The sequence below is a fragment of the Bubalus kerabau genome, chromosome 16 (genome assembly GCF_029407905.1).
Source record: "Bubalus kerabau isolate K-KA32 ecotype Philippines breed swamp buffalo chromosome 16, PCC_UOA_SB_1v2, whole genome shotgun sequence".
NCBI classification, from domain to species: domain Eukaryota; kingdom Metazoa; phylum Chordata; class Mammalia; order Artiodactyla; family Bovidae; genus Bubalus; species Bubalus kerabau.
The window spans coordinates 64,011,640-64,029,720 of record NC_073639.1 but is presented as its reverse complement, the minus strand read 5'-3'; the positions used below and the strand labels follow the sequence as shown (position 1 = coordinate 64,029,720).

The 18,081-nt window shown below is 46.3% G+C and overlaps 1 long non-coding RNA gene across 1 annotated transcript in view; it reads left to right on the top strand.

Moving 5' to 3' along the window:
• The window catches only part of LOC129630101 (uncharacterized), a 38,392-nt gene extending 22,014 nt beyond the window's left edge, over positions 1-16,378 (top strand). The window contains exons 2-4 of the long non-coding RNA XR_008703535.1: positions 2,155-2,212; positions 8,729-8,774; positions 16,129-16,378. This is a non-coding gene — a long non-coding RNA (uncharacterized LOC129630101). The remainder of the gene's footprint in view (positions 1-2,154; positions 2,213-8,728; positions 8,775-16,128) is intronic.
• The last annotated feature ends 1,703 nt before the right edge of the window (positions 16,379-18,081 follow it).

Genomic DNA, 18,081 nt, shown 5'->3' with positions numbered 1-18,081 from the left:
TGGGAACACGGTCACTGCTATCAGCCCCTGGCTCAGAAATTACTCAGGGCTCCCCTTCCCTCATCCCATGTGTCCCCTGGACATTCCAAGCTTGTTCTGATCTCAGGACTTTTCCTTCTGCCACCCTCACTGCCTGCCATCCTCTTCCTAGCTCTTGCATGCGTGTGCTCCGTCGCTCAGTTGTGTCCAACTCTTTGCAGCCTCTTTGTAGTCCGCCAGGCTCCTCTGTCCATGGAATTTTCAAGGCAAGAATACTGGAGCGGGTTGCCATTTCCTTCTCCACGGGATCTTCCCTACCCAGGGATCGAACCCACGTCTCTTACGTCTCCTGCATTGGCAGGCGGGTTTTCTTTATCACTGGCATCACCTGGGAAGCAGCTCTTGTATGGCCAACTGTTTTTCATCACCTGGGTCTTTGCTCCAATATCACCTCTTCAGAGGTCCCCCCTGAAGTGACAGGGAGGTGACACCCCACCTGGTCACCATTCTCTGCCACCATCACCCCATTATGTTCTCCATAGTGCTTGCCACTCTCTCCAATAACCCTGCTTATTTATTTGTGAACGTGTGAACATCTGTCTGCACCCCAGCCCCCTACATTTGATGCCTTCTGTACATCCACATTGGACACCATGCCTGGCCCAGGTAGGTTTTCAGTAAACGAATGCTCAGCATATGAATGAGAGTGTAGCTCACTTACTCAGATCTCAGATCCTACCTGCTCCATTTCAACCTTCCTCCATTAAAAAAAAAAAAAAAGTTTTATTTTTTAGAGTAGTTTTTAGTTTCCTAGCAAAAGAGCAAAAAGTATGGAGGATTCCCCTAGATTCCTTGCTCCCCTCCTTCCTACACACAGCCTTCCCACCATCTACATCCCCACCAGAATGGACGTTTGTTATAATCAGTGAAGCTACACTGATGCATCACCAGCACCCAGAGTTTCCATTTTGGCTTAATCTTGTACATTCTGTAGGTTTTGGCCAATGCATCATGACCTGTATCTGTCATTGTAGTATCATTTCACTGCCCTGAAACTCCTCTGTGCTTGGCCTGTGCTCCCTCAACTGCCTTTTAATGTACCTTAAGCCTTTACTCTGGCTGCAGAAGCAACAGGACACTAAGCTGTCACTCTAGTACCAACAGCTAGTAGTGTTTATGTTAGGCTACTGTGCCGGAGAAGGCAATGGCAACCCACTCCAGTACTCTTGCCTGGAAAATCCCATGGACGGAGGAGCCTGGTAGGCTGCAGTCCATGGGGTCGCTAGGAGTCAGATACGACTGAGCGACTTCACTTTCACTTTCACTGGGCTTCTCAGGTGGCACAGTGGTAAAGAATCCACCTGCCAGTGCAGGGGACGTCTGCTCAATCCCTGGGTTGGGTAGATCCTCTGGAGAAGGAAATTGCAACCCATTCCAGAATTCCATGGACAGAGAAGCCTTGTGGGCTCTACGGTTCACGGAGTCACAAAAAGTTGGACATGACTGAGCACACTCACGTGTTATGCTACTAGTTATTAGCATAAACTAGTAGCAAGCAGCGGAGAAGGCAATAGCAACCCACTCCAGTACTCTTGCCTGGAAAATCCCCTGGATGGAGGAGCCTGGTGGGCTGCCGTCTATGGGGTCGTGAAGAGTCGGACACGACTGAACGACTTCACTTTCACTTTTCACTTTCATGCATTGGAGAAGGAAACGGCAACCCACTCCAGTGTTCTTGCCTGGAGAATCCCAGGGACGGGGGAGCCTGGTGGGCTGCCGTCTATGGGGTCACACAGAGTTGGACACGACTGAAGCGACTTAGCAGCAGCAGCAGCAAGCAGACCTTGCAATAAGGACATTGCAAGCGTTGTCTTATTTCATTCATAACAATCTTATATTATGGATCAGGACACTTTCCCCTCCTTCTGCTTTCCTATTTCTCATGCACTGCTCTCATACTCACATCCCAGCTGACCTTACTGTTTGCCTTCTTCTCCTTAGCTGCTTCCTTTGTCTTTCCCATTTTTTTTCATTGTTTTTAGCTGCTCCCTTTGGCTTTGAGTTTTCTTTTTTTAATTAAAAATTTTTTTTTAATGTGTATCATCTTTCATAGTCTTTTTTGAATTTGTTACGATATTGCTTCTGTTCTTTATGTTCTGGTTTTTTGGACACAAGGCACATGGGATCGTCGCTCCTCCACCAGAGATGGAACCTGAAACCTCGGTTTTGGAAGGTGAGGTACTAACCCCTGGACTGCCAGGGGAGTCCCGTGACTTTGCTTTTCTGTTTTCCGTCCCTTTAGTACTCCACTGGCTCTGAAGATGTGCCTGGAGAGATTTCCTAGACCAGTTCTTGAAGGTAGTGGAGCAAGGGATCTTTTTATAAACTCAATGTAGTTTAATGATCATTTATTGAAATCTGCTCTATGAAGGTGCTGGTGATCTGGGTCTCTTCTGAAACTTGCGTGGCATTTACCTTCTCCCTTCCTGCCCTCCTTCCATGCTCCATGGAGTCTGGGAACTGCTGATGCCTGTGATTCTCTGGAAACGGGGATATGGGAGATGGGACGTGGCTGCTGTGAGCACCCAGGGGAAGGGCACTCACTGCACAGAGAAATGGGGGAGAGAAGGAGCCTATTTTTCAGAGTCTGAGTGTAAAGTTCACTGTGTACAGTGATCAAGAGGAAGGTGTCCCAGGCCACCGTGCACTTCACTGTCACCTGGATAGAAGACGTCTGAAACCAGCCCTGGGGCATGAGCATTTGTCCTGGAGAAGAGCTTCCACCTTGCCCTTGTTTTTGACTGCTTAAAACTAGCTGGAATGAATGGATAAGGAAGTTGTGGTATATATACGCAATGGAATATTACTCAGCTATAAAAAGGAAGACATTTGAGTCAGTTCTAATGAGGTGGAGGAACCTAGATCCTATTATACAGAGTGAAATAAGTCAGAAAGAGAAAGACAGATACTGTGTATTAATGCATATATATGGAATCTAGAAAGATGGTACCAATGATCCCATGTACAGGGCAGCAAAGGAGATACAGATGTAAAGAACAGACTTTTGGAGACTCAGTGGGAGAAGGAGAGGGTGAGATGATTTGAGAGGATAGCATTGAAACATATACATTACCTTATTTAAAATAGGAAATCAAGGAGAGTTTGATGCATAAAGCAGGGCACCCAAAGCTGGTGCTCTATGACAACCTGGATAGGGTGGGGAGGCAGGTGGTGGTGGGGTTCAGGATGGAGGGGACCCATGGCCGATTCTTGTTGACGTGTGGCAGAAAACCATCACAATATTGTAGTTATCCCCAATCAAATAAATAAATTGTAAAAAGTTATAATGTAAAAAACCAAAAAACAATATAAACAACTCATTAGAGCACCTATGGGTCCTTGCATTAGGGGTGTGTGTGTGTGAATTGATACCAAATGAAAAACCCCTCTTTCCTCTCAACAGCTGCCCTTTAGAATCTCCTTATGGTGGAATCATTCCCAGAGTTCCCCTCTTTGCTGACATCTGTGGGCTTGATCAAACCTTACCTGATCTCCCTTAACCATTCCTAAAACTCTGTTCCTCAGATTTACCACTTGTGCCCCACACCAAAGAACTTGTACCAGGAGCACTGTGTCTCCCTGCCCCTCAGTTGCACGCTTAAAGTTCAAGCGAGGTTCCCAGACATCAAATTCCAGTCGAAATCTCATTTTCCACTTGTCCCCAGTTGGCTATATCTAAGCTGTCCTCTGAATCCTGCCCCAGTCCTCTGTAAGGTAATGTCTGCTCTCCAGTTCACGTTTGGGGAAATGGAGGCATATGGAGGTTATGCATCTTCCCTGTAGTCACACAACGTGTGTACGGCCAAGTCACAGTCCCCAAAGCCAAATCTGTCTGAATCCAAAACCTCTTTGTTCCATTGTGTCTTCTATGAGACTCTCCAGGTGGTGGGGAAACTAGAGGCAGAACTATTGGTTACTGAGCGCCTAGCTGTCCCCCTCCTGGACTTTACTTCCTTCCTCCCAAACAGAGCCTGCCATTTGGTTGAGGATTGAACCACCAACTCATTGCTCAATTGACATCATGTGGTGTTTTCTCTTCATCTGTAAAATGGGCTTAATAATAGCAGGGGTGTTGTGGGACAGATTAATTAATGTTTGGACAAGTCTTTTGTGATTCCTTGGATGAAAGATGCAATGCCAAGGGCTGTTCAGAGGCCTATGCTATGCCGTGCTTAATTTAGTATTCGTTGTACTTCCCTCTTTGCAGGTTCCACAGTGATTGCTGACTCAGGAAATATTTACCAGGGCAGGCGATACCCCAATATCAGGTCTGACTAGTGATGGCAGAGGGAATGGGTCATGATGTCTTTGTGAGGATTTGTGGCCTCCTTACATTTTTTAAAATTAATTAATTTATGTTCTTATTTTTGGCTGTGCTGGGTCTTCCTTGCAGCACGTGGCCTCCTCGTTGTTGTGTGCAGGCTACTGTCTAGCTGTGTCTCACTGTGGCGAGGCCCTTCTCATTATTTATCTGTTTATTTGGCTGTTTCAGGTCTTAGTTGTGGCATGTGGGATCATTGTTGGGGAGTGCAGGGTTCTCTCTAGTTACGGTGTGTGTGATTAGTTGCTCTGAGGCATGTGGGATCTTAGTTCCCAGAGCAGGGATCGAACCCATGTCCCCTGCATTGGGAGGCAGATTCTTAGCCACTGGACCACCAGGGAAATCCCAGTCTCATTTCTTGTTGGTGGTCTGTCCTTCCATGTTGGGATTCCACTGATGCACAGCCCTTGGCTGGGGCTTAAGGATTTAAGAGGAATGGCATAACAGGATGGGCTGAGGATACCCAGAATGGCTGCACCCCAACACAAGACTCTTGCCTCATTTGGAAAGATGATGATGGTCAACAGTTTAGGTATCCCAAGATCTTGGAGATCAAGCAAATGTGAAGCAGAAAATATTCAATAGCTACCTATAAAGGGAATGAACGGGTGATAGATGGGCTTCCCTGGAGGTTCAGTGGTAAAGAATCTGCCTGCAACGCAAAAGTCACAGGAGACACAGGTTCGATCCCTGGGTCAGGAAGATCCCCTGGAAGCGGGCATGGCAACCCACTCCAGTATTCTTGCCTGGAGAATCCCATGGACAGAGAAGCTTGGTGGGCTACTGTCCATAAGGTCGCAAAGCGTCAGACATAGCTGAAGTGACTTAGCTTGCTTGTGTGGGTGATAGATAGATTTTACACAGCCATGTCCACCAAGTCTCAGAAAAGCATAATCTGTATAACTGAAAGTCGAAAAGCAATTCCTCCCTCATGGGTTCTGCTTCTCTTTTCATTGATTCTGCTTCTCTTTTCATTACTCTTTTCAATGACACGCATGATTGCTTTAAGTTTTAATCTTTTATTAATTCTTATTGATGTATATGCTTTACAATGTTGTGTTAGTTTCTGCTGTACAGCAAAGTGAATCAGTTATACATATACACATACATTCCCTTTTTTTTGGATGTCCTTCCCATTTAGGTTACCGCAGAGCCTTGAGTAGAGTTCCCTGTGCTACACAGTAGGTTCTTATTAATTATCCATTTTACATAGTAGTTGTATATATAAGGAGGTTTTTATATGCAGATGATTGTTTTTTTAAATCAATATTTAATTTTAGAATCATTTCACATTAATAGCAGAAAAATCGTGACGATGTACAGAGGGTTCCTATAGACCCCACTCCCAGTCTCCCCTACTATTAACATCTTATGTGAGTGTGATGCCTTTGTTTCGATTAATGAACCGTTTTCTGTCCCAAGATTCCACCTAGGATACCACATTGCATTTAGTTACGTGTCCTTAGACTCTCCTTGGATATGACAGTTTTCCAGACTTTCCTTGTTTTTCATGATCTTAACAGTTCTGAGGAGTACTGCTCAGACATTTTGTAGACTGTCCCTCAGTGTGAGTCTCTTGGATGTTTTTCTTGTGATTAGACTAGGGTTATGGGTTTTGGGTTTTGGGTGATGAAGGCCATGCAAAATGTGAATTGCCGTTCTCATCACAACCTATCAAGACTGCATACATATATGTTTTTAAGGCTACATATTTATTACTGTTGATGTGAAGTTTTATTCTGTGACTTAGGTAGTGTTTGTCAGGAGCTGATCATTTGTAAACTTTATTTTTATATCATGGAACATTTCAAAGCTATGGAGAAGGATGAATGAATGGGTGAATAAGTGGGAGGATGGATAGATGGATGAATAAAGGATGGAAGGAAGAAATGATGGACAGATAGGTGAATGATGGATAGATAAATAAGTGATGAATAAATGAATGACTCATAGTGGTAATCAGGTGCCCCTCCCACACAGTTCCTTACGATCAGAAAATGATATAACTTAACTACTCCTTCAGCATATGTTTGAAACTTCCCTAGTACTCTTGCCTGGAAAATCCCATGGACGGGGGAGCCTGGTACTCTTGCCTGGAAAATCCCATGGACGGGGGAGCCTGGTGGGCTGCAGTCCATGGGGTCGCTGAGGGTCAGACACGACTGAGCGACTTCACTTTCACTTTTCACTTTCATGCGTTGGAGAAGGAAATGGCAACCCACTCCAGTGTTCTTGCCTGGAGAATCCCAGGGACGGGGGAGACTTGTGGGCTGCCGTCTATGGGGTCACATAGAGTCGGACATGACTTAAGCGATTTAGCAGCAGCAGCTGCAGGACTTGTTTGGGAAGTTTCTCTCTAGCCCTTGACTCTGTGCTTACCGAATACCTAAATGAAAGCAAGAAAGGAGCCTTGGTTTAAAAAAAAAAAACAAACAAACTTGAAGGAAGATAAATTGTCCACATTGAACTTAGAAAAAGTCATCTGTCCTCCAGCCTTACTTGATGGTTTAACTCATACATCTGAATGCCCTGGTCTTTTCCATCAGACTTGTTTTTCTGGTATAAAGTTTTATTTTCATGCTCTCATGAAAGTCCAATCTTGATTTTCATCAATCTAGCTATTTCATTAGCCAACTCAAAGGTTATTGGTAAGAGGCCCTTTTGCTGGATGAGCAAAGCCCTTCACCTAGTCAAGGCCCTATGGGGATTTTCCCAGGAACTAGGAAGACTAGCTTAATAAGGATGCTGCAGAATACAGAAGGGATCCAGGAGCACCGGGTCTAAACCTTAGCTCTGCAGAGTGGCCTGGCCTGCCTAGGTCTTAGTTTCTTCATCTGGGAGATTGAAATAAACACCTCTGTTTCACAGAATCTGAGAAAGAAAATATATTTGTGGGCTGTAAAGTCTTGTAGGCATGGAAAAAATAAATATTTGGAGAACTTCTAGATGGTAGTGGGTACTTTGTCTTGGTTATGGTGTTAGTCCTCAGCCCTTTGTACAGAGCCAGGCACATGGCAGGGTGTCAGTCAAGGCTTGCCAAATGAATTGAACGAGTGAATGGAGATGGACGGATGAGTGGATGAATGAATAAATGGATGGAAGATGGGATGATGGATAGACGGACGAATGAATGAATGGATGGAGGGATAGGGGAATGAATGATGCATGAATGAATGACGAAAAGTGGTAATCAGGGCCTCTCCAGCAAATGAATCTTTTCTTTTCAGTTCCTTGTGATCAGAGGGAGGCAACCATCCCAAATTTGGCTTCTGCCTTACAACTGTTTTGTGGCCTTGAGCCAGCCAACTAACCTCTTAGTTGCCTGGCTCATAAAAGAATGATAATGACACCTTTGAGGGGTGGGGCTGATGGCATAGTGGATGTTGAGAAAATTAATTGGGTGGTGGTAAATGGCTTTGAGAGCGCCAGATGAAAGGTGCCGCAGAGGTGAGCTGTTATTATCCATGTTACCTGGGGTTTCCTCTGCCCTCTTCTGCCTCCCCCGAGAATGGCTTCTCTCCTGGTGCCCCAGAAGCGAGTTTTCCTTGGAGAGGGAGCCTGCCTTTCATTGGACTGACTCTTCCCTGGGGTCATTAGGCAGAAGTCTCCCAGGTGAGAGAGAGAGCTATAATCCCAGAAACCTGGCTGTCCTGCTTTATTTCCTTCCAGAAGGATTGATTTTCCCAGATGCCAACCAGGCCCTGCAGTGCACGGCAGCCTGAAAACAGACTCTCTTTTTCCTCTTCCTGGAATGAAAAAGAGGGACGTCCCTCCAGATACTAATTTTGAGGGTCCCACCTGTTGGCACGACCTCAGCACTGGAGACCAGGTGTGTAGCATCTGGTGTCCAGAGAGACCTGGGAATTCACTGACATCCAAGAGTTTTGCAGGCGCCCTCCTTTCCATAGGTGGCATCCCAGGTTGAAGGCACAGACTACATGTATCTTTCAATTTATGTTTTTCTCACAGAGGACAAAGGTCCCAGGCTTTGGGGTTGGGAGGTGGTTTAGATCTGCAACTGTGTGCCCTTGGACAAGTTGCGTAACCTCTCTGGAAATTTCTGAATTTTGAAACACATCTGGTTCTGGGGTTTGGGATTAAGGATGGTGGGCCCATATTCCTTTTTATGGTTACCTCTTATTTCTGGCAAGCATTTAAGAGTGGATAAAGTGAGTTAATTTAAACAAAAAGAAAAACAGCAAGTAAATAATAATAAGAGAAGTGCTCAGATCTGGCTTAAATTGTCGAGCGGTACAGAAAGGACGAAAGTTCAAGAAAAGCTGTCCTAAGGGGGATTTTCCATCCATTTAATGACCCGTCCACTCTTTTCTCTTTTTCCCTTCCTTATGCTGCTCCGTGATCACCAAGCTGCCCTCTTATTGCCTCCAAACTCAGACCATCTCTGCGGGTGATGGTGAGTTAATGAACAATCCTGTCTTACCCATAAAACCAGACGGGGCGCCAGGAGCTCATTTGACATTCCCGACACTTTTGAGAGACCAACTTCGAGGTGGCCGAGGACCCCTTGCACGAAGTCGTTCCCTGGAGATGTGGGGTTGGGGAAGGAACCGTGACTCTCAGCATTCGGGGTCCCGAGGATGGTCTTGGGGTGAAGGCTGTGGCTTCTAGACCAAACTCGCTAGAGTGCTGTGTTCTGAAAGGGGCTGCTTCAAGCCTTTCAAGGGGCAATCTCCCTGGCCTTAAGTAGTTTTAAAAACACCAAACAACATTAGTGCCCACAAATGAGGGACATTTAAACCTAAACCCGATTACAGCCAAGAGTGGCGAGGCGGCCAAGGTGCTATAAAGAAATGATGTTATTATGTCCAAGGGATGCCATTAAAACTCTGTTTACAAACCAAATGTGCCAGAGAATGGGTCAGGGAAAGAATTATTAGCAACAGAGCTATTTGATCTCTTTTATGATCCAATGAGTCATATTGCTCCATGCTCTAGAAGGTGAATAATGAAAACCTCAAGCCTGTTGATTTATAAACAGGCCCAGAATTCCCTGTTCTTTAACCTCAAATGCCCTCTTAAGTGTGACTTACCCTAAATCACACGTGACATCAGATGCCACCGGGCCTGTCCCTGCCTCCACCCCCACAAGAGGTAATTGAAGAGGTGATTGGCGTAGAGGATGCATAAAATTCCCGTTCACGATAATGGATAGCTGGGGGAAGGGTCAATGGCCAGGACTTAGAGCCATGGCTTTGTTTCTACATGCCCCTGTCTGCAGGACTTGCAGCTCCAAAGCCATCTTTGTCCACGCTCCTGGATTCTCCATAGACCAAGGAAAGTGAAGCTTGGGGTGCACATAATCCTTTGTCCTAGTGGCCACAGTCTTGCCTCTCCACCACCCCCTGCCCCCAGTCCCCGAAAGATGTTCTGAGGAGTAGGACCAATGAAGTGTTCCACCTGAACTCCACCCATTACTGAATGCAACCTTGGGAAGTTTCCTTGGGGTCTCTGAGTCTGTACAATGACACGGCCATCTTCAAGTGCTTCCTTACTATGTGAAGATGCTTTACACATGCCATGAGCCAGCTTAGTCCAAACCTCATAATAACAGACTAACTTAATCACGACTTGACCATGTGGCAGACACTGCTTTAAGAACTTTGCATCTATCCATGTATTTCATCCTCACAAGATCTCTGTGAGGTAGTACTGAGAACCTGAATCCTACAGATGTCCCTACGACAGGACTTGAGTCTGAGTGGTTAATTTGGGATATCAAAAGAGTCTGCGTTAAGAAAGTAAGACTAGAAAGGGAAGAAGTTGGGCAAGCCACCCCCTTGCTCAGTAATATCAGCATCTCTACAGCGGGCAACTGGGGTGAAGTTTCATGGAGGATCTTCAGGAAGATAGCATCAGACATGCCCCAGTTGTCTCACTGGAGAGGCAGAAATTTGGGGGTAGTTATGTGTCAAATCCAGCCCATCCTAGTGGATGGGGGGCTCCTCCGGGGGTCTTAACTCCTGGTACCCCTCATCTGTGCCATGTGCAGGCCAAGTGGGTCCCTGGGACCAAGGAAATTCCTTGGGCAGAGAGTTGCAGGTGCTTGTAGTTGGACGCATTGGGTTGACCTGCATGGGAATGGTGTGGAGAGGGTATGGGTGTGTCCCCATCGTGTCCACTGCAGGTCCGAGCCAGGGATAAGAAGACTGGGCTACAGAGAGCTGGGAATCTTCCCGAAGCTTCTCCAGCTGGCAGGAGGGGGAAGTGTTAGTCGCTCAGTCATGTCTGACTCTTTGCAACCACATGGACTGCCAGGCTCCTCTGTGCATGGGATTCTCCAGGCAAGAAAACTAGAGTGCCATTTCCTTCTCCAGGGGAATTTCCAGACACAGGGCAGGAGGCGGGAGCCTGTGTCTGTATCCCCTGGTGGATAGTTTTTTTTGTTTTTTTTTTTTTTAAGATTTTTTTTTTTTTTTGATGTGGACCATTTTTAAAATCTTTTATTGAATTTTTTACAATATTGTTTCTGTTTTATGTTTTGGTTTTCTGGTCATGAGGCATGTGGAATCTTAGCTCCCCAAGCAGGGATTGAACCTGTACCTCCTGCTTTCAGAACCGAAGTCTTAACCACTGGATTGCCAGGGAAGTCCCCAATGGTGGTCTTAGATTTAAAAAAAATTTTTGGCTGCACCATACAGTATGAGAGATCTTAGTTCCTCAACCAGAGATTGAACCCATGACGCCTGCAGTGGAAGCGTGGAGTCCTAACCACTGGACCACCAGGGAATGCTCTCCCCTCGTGGTCCGATTTCAGGGTCCACAATGAAAGTTCCTGGGCTACACATTATAACCCTTTGAGGAAGGTATCACTATCCCATTTATCAATGCAGCATCTGAAGTTTAAAGGGGTGAATTGACTTGGTCCCACAGCACATTGGCCACTGATCTAGGACTGCAGCTTGGCCCCTGCTGACTTCAAAGTCCAGGTCAGCTTCAGCACAGCGCCTGCCTTTTGCCTGCCAAGGGGACCCCCGAGTTGTCCTGAATTAGAGCAGTGCCCCAGAGTCTCCAACCAGAAGCTCAGGCTACAAAGATATGAAGAAGGTTCACGCTGTCTCGTTTCCTTAAGGTCAACCTCATGGCTGGAGGTGAGGGAAGGACTGTGTATCCACCTCCAGGCTGTCTCCAAGGGGCTGACTCTAGTCTCTAGTCTCTTCAGTCTGGTTCTGGCCCCTAGAGTCTGCCAGATTCAGCTCGGTCTTGATTCCATCTCCCGTTGTCCCCCAGGTTATCTGCCTTCATGCTTTGGGGGCCTGTCAAAAATTCTGCACCTTTGAGTTGGAACTGGCATGAAAAGCTGTAATTATATATCCTAAAATGGAATCTTGGAGGCCTTTAAGCAGAAACTCAACTCTCCGCTTCCTTCTCCTTCCTCCCTCCTCCCCTTCAAAGAATGATACAGAGGCTTTGAAAGTCCCACTGGGCTCGCAGGCACCCTGGCAGAGAGTGGCATTAGGAAACCGCAGGCGCTTGTAGACACTCTCGACACGCTGTGGTTTTCTAGTCCACTTCGCTAGACCGTGCCCAGCGCTGTTCCCGGAGTAGTCTGTCATTGTACTTACAACTCACATCACAACCCGAGTCAGCCCATCACCCTGCGGAGCCAACAGCCTGGCCATTTTCATGCAAAGCCAGCAAAAACAGACCGACTGGTGGACTTGGAAAACACACAGGCTCCCAAGCCTCTTCTTTCTTGCAGAAATAATAAATGATAGCAGCATTAAGACCAACTGGGGCCAGGTGATGACAAGAAGAAAAAGAAAAAAAAAAGAAACCCAGTATCTTCCAAGTTGGGGACTGGGAGATCAGGCCTGGCTTGGGCACACATTTCCTGGGTGACCTTGGGTTTTATGCCTTCCTGCCTCTGGGTCTCCTCTGTTTTCTCATTAATACTGGGTGAAAACTCAATCTCAAGCTCTTTTCCAAAATTTGGGTATTGTATTTGTTTCTTGGGGCTCCTGTGACAAACAACCACGTACAGGGGGACTGAAAAGAACTGAAATGTATGCTCTCCCAGTGTGGAGGCTACGGCATGGGGTCGAGGGGTTGGAGCACCGTGCCCCCTCCCAAGGCTCCAGGGAACGATCCTTCCGTGCCTCTTCCAGCTTCTCGTGGTGGCTGCCCATCCTCATCACTGCTCGGTTTGCAGCTGCACCTCTCAATCTCTGCTCCCGTCTTCTCGTGCCTTCTTGCCTTCTGTGTTCAAAGTTCCTTCCTCTTATAGGGACACCCGTCATATTGAGTTACAGCCCATTTCACTTGAGTATGACCTCGTCTTGACCTGATTGCATCTGCCAGGACCCTATTTCACAGGCTCCAGGGGTTAGGACATTAACACGTAGTTTTTGGATCACACAGTTCAACTCATAACAGGTATCACTGAGTGCTTTCTTACCAAATAGAATTTAAGGAGGCTCACTTTTTTTTTTTTGCGTGGCATGTGGGATCTTAGTTCCCCAGCCAGCAATCAAACCCGTGCCCCCGCACAGTGGAAGCTTGGAGTCCTAACCACTGGACCACTGGGGAATTGCCTAGGGAGATTCATTTTTGAATTTTGAACTAGGAGATGTTCATGGCTTGACCTTAGTGGGGAAGAAATTGAGGAAACAAGAGCAGCAACCAGAATTCACCAGGGCTGTGATTAAGGTGGAATGTGTGGCTCCCTGACAGTTTGTTAAAATATCAGGGGACTGACCTACTGCCCTGAGATGTCCCTGCCCATGCATTCCTCTGTCCCCTGGCTGCCAAGGGGGCAAGGTGATTTGTTCAGAGTTTTTCCATTGCTGGAGTTTCTGATTGGTTTTTCAACTCTGCTGAGCAATACAGGGGATCCACTGTGATGTCAGGACACCCTCAGTGAAAACCTTGGCCACGTTGGCTGAGTCTCATCTTCCATTGTATGCGGGCTGTCCCATAGATCATAAACTCCACAAGGGTGGGGATGTCTGTTTGACTTGCTCGCTCATGTAGTTCCTGGCTCAGGGAATTAGGGGCCAGATCACATAACGCATGCATGCATGCTCAGTCGCTAAGTCGTGTCCAACTCTTGTGACCCCATGGATTGTAGCCTACCAGGCTCCTCTGTCCATGGGATTCTCAAGGCAAGAATACTGGAGTGGGTTGCCATGTCCTTCCCCGGGGGATCTTCCTGATCCAGGGATGGAAACTGTGTCTCCAATATCTCCTGCTTTGGCAGGAAAATTCTTTACAACTGAGCAACCTGGGAAGTCCATATCACATAATAGACGCTCAATAAATATTTGTTGAATGAATACACAAGATCTTTGACAAATGCGATGACAAACATTAGCAAAGGAAGCCTTAAGAAAGAATCTGTCTGCACCAAAATACTCTCTTGAAATGTTCAGAGTTTCTTAATTTGGTATCCATGCATACCAGGAATAACTATCTTGGAACCTGGAGTCCTCTAATATTCTTGTAGCCATTGACCTTGTCCTCATTTTCCAGCGGAGCCTAATAACACTTAAAGAGGTTGAATTCTTGCTCAAAGGCACATAGAAAGTAAGTGGCAGAAGCTAAAACCCTGGTCAAACCTGATTAGCAGGGCTGGTATGTCTCCTATTCCACACTCTAAGAGAATCATATAATTTGCTCCAAGGCTCATGCATGATCACATACTTCTTTGTGTGATTGTATAAGTAATGCCTGTCACCTCCACTAGACTGGGAACTCTGTATTTTTAAATTAACTTAAAAGCTTTATTTACTTATTAATTTGGCTGTGTTGTCGAATCTTGATTGTGGCATTTGGTATGTTTTGTTTTGGCCCTCAAGCTTAATTGCCCCAAGGCATGCAGGATCTTGGTTCCCTGACAGGGATTGAACCCGCACCCTCTGCAATGGAAGGCGAAGTCTTAACCACTGGACCACCAGGGAAGTCCCTAGGAATGCCTGCAACTGTTGATGGCACACAGCAGGTGTGTGCTGTTGGCATCTACCAAGATGGGCCCCATGATCTTTGCCTTCTGGGGTTCATGCTCATGGGTTGTTCCTGGATGCACAAGTTGACCTAGGTATCCTGTAGTGTATTGTGAAAATAACTAGGGTTTGCAATATAAGAGATGCTGCAACTTCCAACCTCTTCTCTCTTGGGTCCCTTCAGGGCGCACCTGGCACTCAACAAAGATGTGTCTTTTCATAGACTCTACCAGGGCTTCCCTGGTGGCTCAGATGGTAAAGAATCTACCTGTAATGCAGGAGAGGTGGGTTCCATCCCTGGGTCAGGAAGATTCCTCTGGAGAAGGGAATGGTAACCTACTCCAGTATTCTTTCCTAGAGAATTCCGTGGGCAGAGGAGCCTGGTGGGTTACAATCTATGGGGTTGCAGAGTCAGACACGACTGAGCAACTCACACACACACACAGATGCCTAGGAAAAGTGCAGACTATGCCTCTGCACTCTTTTTGGGGGTTCCATCCTCTCTGGCAGGTCTTGACTTCGTGTTCTGTGTCTTCATTGCCATGCCCGCGGCCCCCAACTTTGCTTCTCTTGAACTGATGTAGTGAACTTGAGCTCCCTGGGGACGTGCAGCTGCCAGGACATAGACGCTCCCTCCCCACCATCAGCACGTGTCTCCCTTGCTAGGAGAAGTGAGACTGACATTGGAACTTCTCACATTTCTTCCAGTCTCTTCCTCTTTGAAGAACTCATTCTTTGCCCCTCAGTTGGCCAAGAAAACTATTCTTGCTCCAGTTTTGGGACTAAGACATCAGTCCTGGGCCAAACTATAACCCAAGATCACCGTTCACCTCCCTTGGGACATCTAACAGGTCACTTAGCCTCCCTGAGCCTCAGTTTTCCCCTCTGTAAAAAGGGAACCATTGTGGTTCTTACCTTCCAGCAAGCGCTGAAGTCAGACAGTTTCTAGTACCATGCTTGACACCAGTAAAAGGTTTATAAGCGCCATGTGGGTTACTATTGTTACTGTTTTTATTATTTGAAGTGCTAAATGATACCTCTTCTTCCTGGAAGTTTCAGTTCTCATGGAAAGGATGCTCTCCATGAGAGACAAATCTGTTTTCCTTCCCACACATACTGTACACACTGCTCCCTTGAACTTCAAAGAGAACCCCCACCCCTCACTCCCGCCAGGAAGCTCAACTTGTTATAAGTACAGCAGGAGAAATATGGGCGCTGCTGCCACGGCCTGGGAGCAGCTGTTTGATATCACACCGGGGTGGCCAAGACTTCGGGACGGGCCTGTTTACTCCTCATAGATAATATCTGGAATGAACCGCGGGAAGGACGCTCAGGGTCAACCTTCACCTTTGTAGTTGTTTAAATATCGATTATAATGCATCTGAGGCTGAGCTGGACGGGGGTGAGGAGTGAGCGATGTGTTTGCAGACCTTCCATCCGTCCACTTGCAAACTTCATTTAGAGAATCTTAAATCTCTTAACCGAGCAGGCGATTCCCAGCGCTCGTTTTTCCAGTTAAGAAAGAGTTAAGCAACTCCTCGTTAAGGACTGATTGTTGAAAACTCTAAGATGCTAGAGGCCTCCCCCATCTTAATTACATTTGCCAGGGAACATATAAGACAAGATGGAGCTTTCTCACTGATTTAGAATGGGAGCAGGATGGTAATTGGATTTCAGGAAATAAGGAGTCCAGGGACAGAGATGTTTGGGAAGAAACTTGTTTTTAAAAATGCAATGATTTTTCTTAACTGCAGAACTTTCCAGTCTCTCAGATGTTCATGTGCATCTTGTGATTTTTTTTTCCCCTAGCTGGATCCAGTAGGTCACATTTCTGCAAACTCTTTTGGACCATGGGGTCAACTTATGCAGTATAATGTGAGACCAGCATTCCATGGAACACTTCGGTCAAGGCTACTGTGTGAAATAAAACAGGCAAACAACTTAGAACAGGGCATACAGCCCTGGGTATGCCCTTGGTAAATACCAAATATTGTTGTTAATATTATAGAGGGGGTTGAACTTCAAAGGCACCTCCAAGTCTAAAAATCCATGATTCTAGTTATAGTATCACCACAAAAGAAGTGGGCTTGTTGGCTTGGGAAAAATGAAAAAAAAAAAAAAAAGAAATCAAATAATTAGTAAGGCAAGTCAAATAATCTCCAAGAAAAACTCTAGGTTACTCATTTCAGCGTTTGGAAGAAAGGCATTGTCTTGGGAAGGTGGCATAGTTCGGTGAAATATGGGTTGGATCCATGTCCTACTTGGACCTGCATGAGCCAGGACCATGTGGAAACCACCTCACTGCTTGGGCCCTGGGCTTCCTAACTGTCAAAAATAAACAAGAGATGAAAATATCTCCTTGCCACTTGTAGCGTGGTCCACAGAGATTAGCAGCGTTGACACTGCCTGGGAGTTCTTCTCTTTCTTGGAGAGCGTTCCACCTACTTACCACTTCCAGGCTCTGTTTGGAGACTTGGTAAAGTGGCCACTTTCTTGGCTAGATGTGACGACACAATTTGGAATTCCAGGTTAAGAGGGCAGTTCCCGTTTTAGGGAGAGGACTGGTGCTGATTGTAACGTACATCTGTGGTTCTGGCTGTCTATGAAAAAAACCTCATCAACCTGGAAGACTAACTCTGGGTTTCCTGTCACCTCCGTGATCCTTTGCTCTCTCTCTCTTTCTCTCTCCTCTTTTCCATAATAAAACAGAAATGTAATCAGACTCTGGAATGTGCCTTGGCAGAAGGAATAAACTCAGGCAGCTTAGTTTATTAGCTGTTTCCATGGGAGAGAACTCTCGGGGCCAAACAGATATTTACAAATATTGAAATACTGTGCCGATCCCCAGTAGTGTCTGGAGATAAATAGCTTCTCAGAGAGGTGGTACTTTTTTTTTTTTTCCTGCACCCTCTCCTCCTCCATCCTATTTATCTATTCTGCTTTCATCTGGATCATCCAACACAGAGAGGGTCTTCAGAAGAAAATTCTTCCCTGCCTTTGCAAATTCAGGACCCAAGGGCATGGAATTTAGTACTTCAGGGGATGAGACCATCAATGGGGTTTTGAAAGATGATTGTTTTGGTATTTTCAGTGATTTAGCCAGCTGGCAGCCTTTGTGAGCAGAGGTGAGTATTCCGTAAGAGGTGTTCTCAGCCAAAGAGCTCCTCAGAGTAGTCAGAGGACCAAATTCAGGGATTATATTAGCATTCTCTTCCTCTGAGTATGTATTCGTTCAACAAATAGGCATTGAACCCCCTACACATACAAGGCAATGTATTCAGCACTGGAGTTTCCATGTTGTATCTGTGAGGACGTCATGAAAGGTCCTTCAAGCAGAGAGCATTCAATGCAGGGGATTGAATCCCTAGGTGATGGAAGAGTCAAGGGGGCAAATGGGGAAATGAGGCAACTCAGAGATTACCAAGAGCAGGAAGTCGTTACTCTCCCTAGGGAAAAGGGACAGAAAGAGAAGCTTGTGTTATGAGAGCTCAAGTGCCAGGACCTCCATATGGAGCCAAGATTGGTTAGCTGCTGCCAAAGCAGGATGGATGAGTGGAGTGAGAAATACCGTGGCTCTTTTCTCCTCCTTCCCTCCAGCCTGCCACCATTGACTGAGCAGGAAACCAGAAAGCAAAGCAGTTTGGGAAATGTAGTTCTCTGTGATTTGGAGCTGCTCATGGCTGGCACATGTGGTAGATGGGACCTGCATAGTCCTTACTCTCTTGGAAGGATGCGGGTGCTGACTATTGCCTGGCCCTACCC